We start from the raw sequence: 12,711 nt of genomic DNA, 5'->3' as shown, positions 1-12,711 counted from the left end.
ACCACAGCCACAGTTATCAGTACCTCATTTTCACTAAACTTCTGTAAAGTACAGAAATAAACTGTGATGGATAAACCCTGAAAAAGTAGTTGCTTAACTTATTATCCAAGTTTAAATGGTTATCAGAACATTTTCAAACTACTTGAAGGGCAAACCTTCGTTATCTTTATATGAGGCAGCTAAAATCCACATGACAGATAACCACATTTGTACAACATACTCTTGTATTGATTCAGCAGCTGGAGTAGTTGCCACTATCCATTCTGCATTGGATTTTCCATATAATTAAGCTTCAGAAGCATGCATTTTCAACACCTCAGCTTGGCTTGGTCAAGGTTGTCCTACTTCACCACTAGTCTGGTTAACAGAAAGTCAGTTTTAGGGACCCTGTTCTGCTTTTGCTCTCATTGAAGAGCTCTATCACTGCAATGGAAGTAATACTGAGTTCTTGATGTATAATGTTTTACTCGTTGTTTTGTTTTGTTTTGTTTTTTAAAGGCAAACAAGAATACCCCAGTGGCTTGTAACAAAAAATAAATTTGCACAGCAGATAAAGAGCAAACAAGCATCAGAAACACAAAGTGTGAAGTCCTTGTTATTCCTGCCTTACAAATACGCTCATTTTTTTCTCTCTCAAGTTCACTGCTGCTTCTGTGGAGTGTTGTTCAACAGAATTCCAGTCATACAGTGGCAAATATCACAATTCACATATCAAATTGTGCCAAAAGACAAGAGGGAAGAGGGGAGATAGAAGTATGCCTATTAAAAAAAATAGCAAGGGAGAATTTTGCTTTGAAACACCCATGGGAAAACAGAGATCCTCAGCAGTTCATTTAACTCAGCTGCTTTAAAAGTAACTTTTTTTTTTTTTAAAAAATAGGCTACTAAAAAAAGACTTAAGAGTAAGAATGATGCTGTGGCTTGTGGTAAGTGATAGCACATGTATGAAATGCTCTGCAGATCACTCTGAAACAGATATCTTCTGCAGGTAAATATGGAAGACTGTTTCTTAAGGTCCCAGCTAACTTTCTGTTTTCTTGTTCTGACCAAAAAAAAAAAAAAAAAAAAGTCAAAAAGCAAGGTTATAGTCTTCAAATACGGTTAGAAAGATATCTGTAGTGGCATGTGTCTTTTTTCTTACTGGAATAATGTGTGAGCAGGAAATGCTCCTGCGTGAACTCCAAGTCCTACTTTTTCTCTACAAAATCTATGCTATTGAGTTTTGCCTAATATTCAGAGTGAATCAGAAACTGAACACAGAGTCAAGAGAGCTGGATCAGCGTGTCTGTGGAGAGAAAGTAGCTTCAGGCGCTTTGGGGAGGAACAAAGCAAGATCAGTTTAGTGTCAACATAGCCATTTTTATTTAGAAAACAGAACAACATAGAAAGAACACAGCACACATTTAAATGACCTAAAATGAGTAGAGGTTGCTGTTAAAACAGACCTGTAAACAGAAATCGTAACTGAACAGACGTTTACAGGGAATCAACTAGGCTATATGCAACCATGTGGCCAGTGTGTATCAAAATTCATCATTCTTTCACCACATTTGGATCTGACCCTGAGTGTAACAGAGCCCCCAGCTTCCAGACCAGCTTTGTATAAACTAGGGTGCAGGATTAAGGATGTGGCCACAACTTGCACATGCACCCATCTTTTCTGTGTTCTACAGCATGCTCAAAATCACAAAGCTATTGCTGATGCTATACTGCTAATCTAATCAATACTTTCACTGATCATGGATACATAAAATTATTATAGAGTTTGCTGGTTATAGGAAGATTGGAGGATTGGTAAATAGAACAGTGTGCCAGTTTGGATTTCTCAATACTGCTCAGTAATTTGGGTAACTGCAAAGCAGCATGTGGCTTTTTTAAAGTAATCTGTGAAATCACACATCTGAGAAAAAAGTTAAGCATAAATATAGAAAACAAAATGTGTTGGAAAAAACAAGACACTGAATAGAGACTAGAAAGTTTTATGGAACAATTCACCAGCCATGATGTACCTGGTGGACTAGTGGGACTAAAAGGGACAAATGTAATCAATGGATATCTATGCAAGGGAATCTAAACCATCAACAGGACATGATTATAGCCCAGTCTTTGGCAGAGGTATCATGGTAACAGAAAACCAGTTCTGATGCCCAAACTCTAAGGAGGTTCCCAATAATATGAAGGCAGTCTTGAAAAGGGAAATATGAGTAACTGATGATCAGAAGAAATTTGGGCAATCAACTTAAATCCTAGGAGTGCAATTTGTCCAGCCTGACCAAAACCAGTTAAAGGTACAACTTAGTCTATCCTCTGAGTACTGGCCAAGAAACAGAAATATGACAGAAAGTATTTCATACCTCAAGGCTATAAGGAGATACTATGACTAGAACTGAAATCAGACAATTTCAAGCCAGGAAAAAAAAAAAAAAAGGCATGTTTTGTCTGGCTGATTGTTTCTTAAACACTGGGGATAGACACCTGTTGGAATAGCTTCCTTTGGTTGTTTGGGTTTTGGGGGGTTCGCTTTGCTTGTTGTTTTGTTTGGTTTTTTTAAATCAAATATAAATTATTTCAGAAAATACACATTCTATTTCAACATCAAGTTAATTTCTATTAACTTGAAGTACCCAGCAATGTAAAGAGTACCAGAACATAAACTCCTTATAAACACAAGACAGAACTGAATCCTTAACCTCTGAGATACTGAGGAACTTTTCCCTTCTGAAAAAATGAGCTCTATCTTTTAGCAGATGTACCCAGGCCTCAGGATTGTCAGCTAAACTCCATTTCTGCATCGGATGAGGAAAACAGTAAACAGAAAGTCTCTTCCCTTTTGCCATTGACTTAAGAAGTACATCGAGTAATAACTTCACTGAATATTTTAATAAGGTATAGGTATGCGAAACAAAATGTAGTTGCAATGGCCAGCATTTGACTGTACTTAAGTGAAGTTTCAAAAAACGTTCTAAAGGATGCATATGAAAATTCCCAGAGCAGGTCTGACTGTGCCCTTCTACATAGTCCAGAAGATACAAAACTGACTATGCTACTGCTGTGCTGTTGTTAAATTGCCAAGAGTGGTTCTTGCCAAAAGTTACCTCTTGTTTCAAAACTTAATGAAATTACAAGGACATTATTAGATTTAGATCCTGACAACAGCCCAAACCAAGCTGGGAACAACATGGAACCAAAAAAGCTGACTAGTACTTGGAGAACTGCGTTGTAGGACAGTCTGTTCCACACTCCAAGATGTTTCTGGCCAATGCAAAATTCTCCTGTCATCTCTTCCCTCTTTTCGTCTGTACTTCCATAAATCTAGAGGTAAACTGTTATTGTTTTAAACTACATTATTTCAGTGGCAAGTTTCAAAGTTTCATGCCCATAAATTCATTCTGTATATACTTTAGAGAGGGATATGCTTAAATTCAAACCTAATGCTCAAGTCAAGGTTTTTATTCACTTTGCCTTGCATTGTAGTGTAGGAGAAACTGCATTCTGGAAGGAGGGAATTGTAGTTGTATCAGAACACGCTCACAAATCAGAGGTAAAGATGGCTTTACTGTAAAAAAAAAAAAAAAAAAAGAAGAAAAAAAAAGTGAAGATAAGTGATAATCTACTAAGCACAACAGTTTTGTATTTGCTGCAGCACAACTTCAGAAAAGTGTCTTCTCCAGTTTTAACTACAAACACACGCACTAAGGATAACAGGACTGATCTTAACTATTCTTTTGTAGTTTTAAACCTAGGTTTAGTTAAATGAAGGTTAAGGGAAGGTTTGAAAGAAAAACTGAGGAAAAAGAGACAACATGGGCAGAAAGAGAATGGAGAACAGCTGGCAGGTAGATGGCATGCTCTAAGCAGCTGCCATTGTGAAAGCCAGCCAGAAAGTGAGCTGGAGTTTGGCCAGAGCAACATGCCACCAGGATGTCAAGGAATAGGGACTCTGACATGGTATACCTGAGGCTAAAGTCAAATGATATTGCTGAAAGTTGCAGGGAGGGCTGGCTCTGTATGAGCAAAGGGTTTTCAGTCTTCTGGAAGCAATGAACCTTTTTGATCTTCAAGATCAAATCAGACACATTACTGAAGGGTCACCAAATCAACTCATTAGAGCCACTGGCTGTACTTTTCTTGAGCAATGGTTAAAATTTGTGTTTTACAAGCTGCTGCTGAACATTTAAAAGGAACCAAGTGATAAAGTAGACTTTAGAAAGACGGACAATATATTTTCATATTTTCTGAAATCTGGCTGTCTTACAGAAAGATTCTCTTGTTTTCCTGGTTAATTTTCAGTAGGAACTTCCAGGGCTTCTCTGGATTTTCTGACAACTGTGTTTTCTCACAAGGCTTTCTTCTCCTTTTCTGAGAAACTTTAATTATAACAATGGTGTGGTAAAACAGTTGAACATGATTTGTCCTAGAGGTTTATAAAATAATGAAGAAATATGAAGTCCCCACCTGCAGGACTATTTGCAGCAGATGTTCTCTTAGCATAAATTTAAAATTAAATGTTTTGATGGCTTGCAAATGAACACAGTATGTAATAGTTAAAAAGTTGTTTTTCCTACTGGGCACTTGGCCAACCCTTAGGAAAGCTGTCATGGGTTCCCACTAAAACATAGAGTGTCTCCTGAGAATAGAGGTCTATCTGTCATAAGCTCATATGAATTTTATGTTCCAGTTCTCAGAAAAGCATTTTGCTCTCCCTGCTCATTGTCTACCCATTTACTACATAAGAATAAAATCTTATTGTTTTATTTGCTATTAATTACAATTTTGGATTTTAAAAAAACATTATGTTTCAACTAAAATTTGCATAAAGATATTTTCTGAAGTACAGGAAGAGAGAAAAAGAAGAACTAAAGAAAAGTATCACATACTGATGTTCATTTAGTAAATAAAAGCTATCACTTGCTTAACATTAACATCCAATTTTCCAAGTCAACAATCTCACTACAGTTGCTATCTGCCCTTTCCCTTCTTCCGAAACAGATTCTGAAAGATAGACTGTAAATGCATGAGACTGATCAGGCTCGCTTTGAATCATTTGCTTTTTCCTTCAAATGAAGCACAAATTCATTTGAGCCTTCTGGTACTGCTTCCTAAGTAGGATACACTTGGGAAGTGACTCTGTTCTACAAGTCAGTGAGGAAAACATTGCCCAAGTGATAATTGCTTCCTGGAATGTTTGGGCTGCTAAACAAATGTTATGTATTTGAATCACATTCTTATGCTAAATGATATAGCGGTCTCCAGAAAAAAAAAAAAAAGAGTTTTGCAATAAGGCTTCCACTCGCCATGGTAAAAGAAACAAGACTTTTCTTTTTGGGATTTGAAAATAAGGTGTGCAAGAGATATTTTCAGTATCACACAAATACCCTGTACAAATTTTGGCAAAACTCTTCACCTTGGTAGTCTTGTTTGTTCTTACATAAAATGGCACTACTGTCCTCACTATTGGCTGCCAAAGCATTCATATGAGCTGTCTTACCAGACCACCTGCAGACTGGACAAACACGAATGGTTCTGTAAGAAGTATTATTACTTTCATTGACCAAATAAGGTAAAAATTGGTTAAAGAACAGATTTGAAAATAAAATAAAGGTATCTGAAGGTCAGTTTAAGTAGAATACAGACAGCTAAATTGAGGAAAAGCTTCTTTTGTCACGTAAGAAATCCAAGGCATTGGTAAGCACCTATGTTTTGCTAGTAATCTTACTCAGGTATCTATCCATAGGCACTGACATCTTGGACAGCTTTTATGTTTGAGTAGAATTCCCAGGCCTCAAGAAGTTTAACGTTTGCAATTTCTGTTGCACCTCAAAAACTGTAGTGCAGCATATGTGTTCAGAGTGCAGCAGTCCACAATAAAGAGTAGCCTGGGGACACTTACATGAAAACTACATTTCTGAAAGAATGATGGTTAAGAGTAGAGATTAACAGGTTAAACAAACAAACACACACACAAAACACCATACCTACAAAACAAACAAACAAACAAACAAAACACAAACCACATTGTGAAATCTCCCTTAATGTTGAAGCAAAGAGGCATACTCGTACACTGCAGCTAAACCATTTAATTCAGCCTTTGTGAGTTATCATTCTGCTTAAACTAGCATAAGTCAAGAGTAAAACTTATAATGGCCACATACAACTGTAAAAGTGACACAAATTGTAAGAACTATAGCAGTAATGTTGAATCAAACAAGGATCCAAACTGAAAACTGATCTTTTGAATCAATGTTCTCTGCATTTCATTCATGCAAACAATCAGTAAAGTGGAGGTAAATCCAAACCAACTACTGGGCTATATGCGGACAAATTAGAAAATAATTAGGCCATAAAAGCGCTAAGTGCTTTTTCCACAAACTCAGGAATAGCAGTTACTAAACATTCAATATTCACTCAAAATTACTAGATAATATAGTAATATGCTACTTAGAATGCAGGAGTGTCATATTGCAGCTATTATTAGTCTTTTTTTTAAAAAAAAATCACATATTATTGGTAAATCACTAATGAATTATAATCTCTCAGAGAAATTTCTCTCCTCTAAGAATAGGTAGTGGGAAGGAATCTGTGTGATATGCTTCCAGGTAGTTGGTCACATACCCATAACAGGTCTGAAGTATGTTCTGGGCTTACATGGTAAGTAACAGCTCCTCCACTAGCACTTGCCACATGGCATCTGCTAAATATAGAGTGGAACAGAAGGACAGTTCATTAGAGAAAAGATAAGAGGGTAAAGCTGCAAGTGCTCTCTCTCAAAATGCACATTGAGATACGTATTTCTATATCTAAGTAGGCATAGTTCCTTCCATTCACCTTCAGAAAATTAATTACAGTTGGAAACTTCGGTGTTCACTTTCTTCCTTATCCTTTCCTCCATCTGTTTTTCTGTTCTTGTTACCTATTGAACCCCTCTCCCCCCAAGGCTGCTCCTCTTTCTTCCTCCACTACAAGAGGTAAGTTGCAGCTTGTTGCTGAGGCACAGGGATGGGAAAGGGGCCACGGAGTAAAGATGATATAAGGAAAATCTCACATTTCAAGGCTTTCTGTTCCTGAAAAAGCCACAGATAGGAGAGAATACAAGAGCTGTGATTATTTTTTTTCTAAGAGAGGCTGTTTGCACAGCCACAACGCATACATTCAAACTTCCTGTCAGCAGCAATGGCAAGGGTAAGAAGAAGAGATCGGTTTTTTGGTCTGAAAATCTTGTTTCCTTACACATAAGCAAGCTAAACTGTTTGCTAGTCCCTATAAACTGCTGCCTTAGGCAGCCAGTTACTACATTTATCCTTTGGGACAGATCTATGACTGACTAAACCTAGTACACTCCCTTTCTTCTATCTCTATTAAGGTGTCAATTGTTAAACTAACCTAGGAGCATCTGCAGTGAAGACAATCTGCTTTTAAGCTCTCCAATTTTATTCACAGCCAATCAGCTCTGTTCAACACATACCACTATTCTGGGACATTAGCAAGGCCAGTGGATACTTATATAGGAGACTCCAGTGAAGTGAACCCATTCCTGCCTGGTTGTGAACTGTGACCCTTAAGAACTGAAGAACTGAGGAGTTTTAATTCTTGTACCTTACATATGTCTCTTTTCTAACTAGCAATAAATCAGGCTTCTCCTTTCAGGCCACACTTGAAGGTCTTAGCCAAAAGCTTTCCCATCTGATCCCTTGTGGCATCAAGCATTGACTTGGTCTGCCACCCACTTTGAAAATCCAAATGCCTCCTTACTCCTTCCAGCCCATGCACCAAAAACACCACCCAAGCTCCCAAAGCAGTCTGGAGAACCTCTCAGAACTAGTCTACAAAATAGTCAGAAACTACTTAATTCCTTCAAGTGCACTTTTTGCCTAGTAGCCCTGTCCAGACACATAGGAAAAGACCTCTCCAAAGATATGTCTCCATTAAAGAAAAAGAGCTAAACTCCACATTTAGTTTTATTTTTTCTCCTTTTTACATGAAGCATCATATCCTCTCCTATGCAGTTAGAAGTCACAACCCTTCACATACTTTTTACACAATTATTCACAACCAGACTGCATACCAGACTTTACAATCTACTCATGGCATGCTCTTCCCTGCCACAAGCCATGACTGTATGACAGCATCCAGCCTACACAGACACCTGACAGATTGTTTCAACCTTTTTTCCCTTAACAGTACAGCCTTCAATCATCTTTAGGCCAAAACCAATTCAGTCTTTTATTTTCAGCTAGGCTTCAGATTCTCACCCAGATTTGACAAAACCAGGACGCACAACAGGGCTTGCTGGATGCTGCTAAACTGTGTTTACAAGAGTTAGCAACAGTTCCTTTGACTATTTATTGCTTTTAGAGTAGGGGTCTGCTTTATTGCTTTTAGAGTTAGGGTTTGCTAAGTATTTGGCATAGCTTTCAGGCTGATGTGCACTGCAAGGATTGATTAGATTTTGGCAGAGGAAGGAATGGGGGAGTAGTGGCATAAGAACAAAACTTCTGTTTCCTGGTCAGCAGTAGCTATTTATTGTATGCCTGAAATATAGGGCTGTACATTGGTTTGGTCTTAGATTGAGTATTGATGTCAGATTATTAGGGAATGGTGGTTAAAAATCAAAAAGATCTGTCAGAGTAAGTATCATCAGCATCCCCACAGGTTTCACAGCCTGCTGTTTCCCCTCAAGGGGATGGAAAGAGCCTCCTCTTACAATTAAGGTTGTGCTAAATTGTCAGGGGCCTAATCTCTGGTATTGGGATCAATCCTGGTAGGCACTGTTTCCTGCCATCCCAGCAAATCCACATTTCTGTATAGCCAGGCATATCCTTCCTGTGCCAAGCTACATTCAAATTCAGAAGTTAGCATACATTATCAGCCACTAGGTATCTGAACACAAACTTGAAAGACAATTCTTATTTTACCCTTAACCATGGTCTCATGACTCTTGCTGTCTCTGAAACTAAAGTCTTATGAGGAGCCATTGAGGGAACTGGGGCTGTTCAGCCTAGAGAAAAGAAGGCTGAGGGGAGACCTTATTGCTGTCTACAACTACCTGAAAGGAGGTTGTAAAATGGAGGGTGTTGGTCTCTTCTCCCAAGTAGCAAGTGATAGGACAAGAAGAAATGGCATCAAGTTGCACCAGGGGACGTTTAGATTGGATATTAGGAAAAAAATATTCACAGAAAGGGTTGTCAGGCATTGGAACAGGCTGCCCAGGGAAGTGGTGGAGTCACTATCCCTGGAGGTGTTTAAAAGGTGTTTAGAGGAGGTTCTTAGGGACATAGTTTAGTGCTAGAGTTAGGTTATGGTCAGACTCGATGATCCCAAGGGTCTCTTCCAACTGAAATGATTCTATTATTCTAAAGTTTGAAAGATCAGGATCCCAGTATACTAGCTGTTCTACACAGCAAAAAAAGCTGTTCCTGACCTGAAAAGCTACCAAAAATGCATACCAAAAATGCCAGAAGGCACTTCATAATTCACCTATGCTTTTATTACTAATGCCTACAAAGAAGTTCACAAAAATGTTTTTTATAAGTTAGGTCAGAAAGAGATGTCAAAGGAAGAATAATAAAAGAAATGGTCACAAGCAAGAAGCTATGAAAAACAAAGAATTTATTCACCTCTGTAGCTAAAACTGATCAAAGGATAAGATCAGACTCAATCAATCACATGGTATCACTACACTAAAGCTTAGATCCAGCATGCCAAGAAAAAGAGTGAAAAATTGGGTATGCTTACTTGACATATATGCAAGCATGCAACATCAATAATCAGATTATATGATAAAATAATTACTCTGCTATTAGGAGCTGTTCCTTTAACTTGTTTGTGCTGAGTTTTCCAAGCTATGGGTGCAAAATATTCTTGCAACTTAAAGTTCAAACAAATTTCATCCTAAAACATGTACCAATAACCATTTATTAAAATTAAATAATTTCACTAAAATTTCAGTGTTAAGAGTTATTTTCTTTTGTTCTTTTGAAAGTTATCCTACAAATACTACACAAAAGCAAAACAGGTATTTTCTGCTTTCTCTAATCAGTGTTTTCAGCAAACTACTAAAAAGCAGGTATTCTTATTACTTTGTTTACCCAGAGATAGTTCCTTGAACTTTTTTGCTTCTTAGCATTTATCTGGCAGTCAACATAAAGCATACCATGCCAGAAAAGGACTTACAATTAGTCCCAGGCCCTGCAAATCTTTAATTTCAGAATACAGTCCTTAGATAATTCATTTCAGAAACAGATCAGGAAGCAAGGAACTAGATTTTTAGAAGTTCATACCTACACTTTTAATCCTTCTCTGCACACAGAAATCTCACAATATCCAAAACAAAATAGTAAAGAATAAATCTGAGAAAAAGGTTTTGAAAGCAGCTGCTGATTTTGGACTCACTGGAAACCATGTTCATCTGATTTTCCAGATGAGATACATGTATCCTGCAGCAGAAGCCCTCTCAGTGAGACAAAACATCCTCAGGATTCATCCTTCAGAAAATAACATTTGCATTTGAGAATGCTTATTAATGTCTTCTCCTTAGTCACACATCAAGTTGCAATAAAAATTATTCTTGCTATGGTGTTAGCTAGTAGACAGTTCTTTTCTTCCTGCAATTTCATTTTATGTTATATGGATATAGAAAGATTCACGAAGCTGAGATCATAATAAAAAATATGAAAAGTAATTTACAAGATGCTGGGGGGCAGGAAGGATTCCTTCAATGCAAGCACACAACTATCAGATTCCCCTGCTTAAAATTCTCCAATGAGAGTTAACCTGAATTATCTCTGCCGATCCATTTCTGAGAATTAGTACTTAAAAAGCAAAACTCATTAGTATTTACTCCCATAAAAGCAGGCTTGGCAAAAATGTTCCAGCTAGTTAGGCAGCCAAAATTTCATTACAGCGAGAAGGGATGATCACACACACATTCAAGGACGAATCTCATGAAACTCATGTTTGACAGGAAATTGTACAGGAAGCTAATTCAGAGAGATCAAAATGAGAGTGGTATGTTCCCAGGACCCAGGGCAAGTCAGAAACCTTGCAGCTGAATTTTGTACATATGGTAATTTGATCAGAGTGGATATAGCAGAGAAGGGAAAGAAATAGTTGACTGAAAAATGTAGAAAAAGGGAAAATCAGCATGGGAACAAGAAATTTCAGTATCTCTGTAATAAACCAGATCACCAAAACCCAAAGTGAAAACAAAAGCCGATTTACTGCAGTAGGGTCAGAAATACCATGATTTTGGATACATGCAGACAGCAGTCACTTAAACTGTAGTATTTGAATTTCTATGCACGTGTTTTCAGTTTTTTAAAAAAAATCCAAAAAGAACCCCACGCACTTCTAGACAGCATACTAAGTGCAGTCCTGCCTTAATACTGCAAACTTAAAAAAAAAAAAAAAAAGGGCATGAGAGCAATACATTTAAAAAAACCCACACAGCAGATTTGAAAGTAACTACACAGTTTGAAGCTTACTTCATTGTTATGTGCTCAGCATCAGATGATTACAAAATGCCTCTAACTTTTATATGCGTATTAGACACAGGGAATGTGATTCTTCTACATCCTCTGTATTTCCAGAACATTGATAGAAAGGAATGTCAGAAGTCTGTAGGAAATGTATGTGGGCTGCAGCCTTCACATCCCACAAGCACTGTACATATCCTGCAGCCAGCCATCTGGTGATTTGTGGTAGCATGAACTTTGATCAAAAGTCAAAACAGTTGAATAACATGAACTACAGCAGTGTCCAAGTGATTCAAGTAAGAGCAGAGAGCAAAGCATTAATTTGAACTGTAACATTTACTTTCTCTGGGAAAATTCACAACTTAGTGTCCCTCTGGATGACTAAAAGAATAAAATCTGGTATTTAATCTTCTGGTTTATAACAAAAAATACATCGTTTTATGTTTGATCTTTTAACCAACTGAAAATTATAGTGGCTAAATCCTAATATATTTGAATGACATCTTTATTGTTCATAAACAGAGGTAACTGAGCTAATACCAGTACATGAATTGGAAGGAATTTAAACTTATACCCGTTTGTTCTTTCAATGGGCACAAAATCGAACTTGTGTCTACACTTTTGTGTACTTGTATTAAAAGAGACGTGGCTTGGGTTTCTTTGGTGAGAATCCCAGAAATCCAATAGGAAAGAGCAGGATCAACGAATGGGAAAACATAAGAGAATTTAGATGTTTCCCACACAGCTATAGAATTTCCCTTGGGCTTTACATAACCTAGGTCAAATTCTACACTCAGTTACATTGGCAATACCTGACTGATGTCTGAAAAGTTGTGGATGTGAGGAAGTGAAACTCTACACCCTGTTTTTAATTACAGGAATAAAAGGCAATTCTAAAACCAACAAAAGCCATATTATTCTAAATTAAAACAACCACAAGTGGCTGTGTACCAAGAATGAACTATAGCTTATGTGATTCATTAAAGACATTTTCAAAACTTTCTGATTCAAAACTACGATAAATCTATTTAAAAAATCCAGACCAAACTTCTAGGGTCTGAAGTTAAAGCAAGTCAAAAACCTGAAGGACAAAACAGAAGTTGGACATTACAGCTTAATAAAGATCCACAGGTCATGGACCTATAATGAATAAAAATGAGTCATTCATGCACTTCTAGACTCACATAGAGAGCATGAAAATCTACACAGCACTGACCACGCAAGACAGTCTCATCATTGA

At 37.3% G+C, this 12,711-nt stretch overlaps 1 protein-coding gene across 4 annotated transcripts in view; it reads right to left on the bottom strand.

Annotated features, from left to right (window-relative positions):
- TTC29 (tetratricopeptide repeat domain 29) overlaps positions 1-12,711 on the bottom strand; it is a 343,118-nt gene that overhangs the window by 304,385 nt on the left and 26,022 nt on the right. The window lies entirely within an intron of this gene.

The sequence above is a fragment of the Patagioenas fasciata genome, chromosome 4 (assembly GCF_037038585.1).
Source record: "Patagioenas fasciata isolate bPatFas1 chromosome 4, bPatFas1.hap1, whole genome shotgun sequence".
NCBI lineage: Eukaryota > Metazoa > Chordata > Aves > Columbiformes > Columbidae > Patagioenas > Patagioenas fasciata.
Note: the sequence above shows the minus strand (reverse complement) of the source record. Positions and strands in the feature narration are given on the sequence as shown.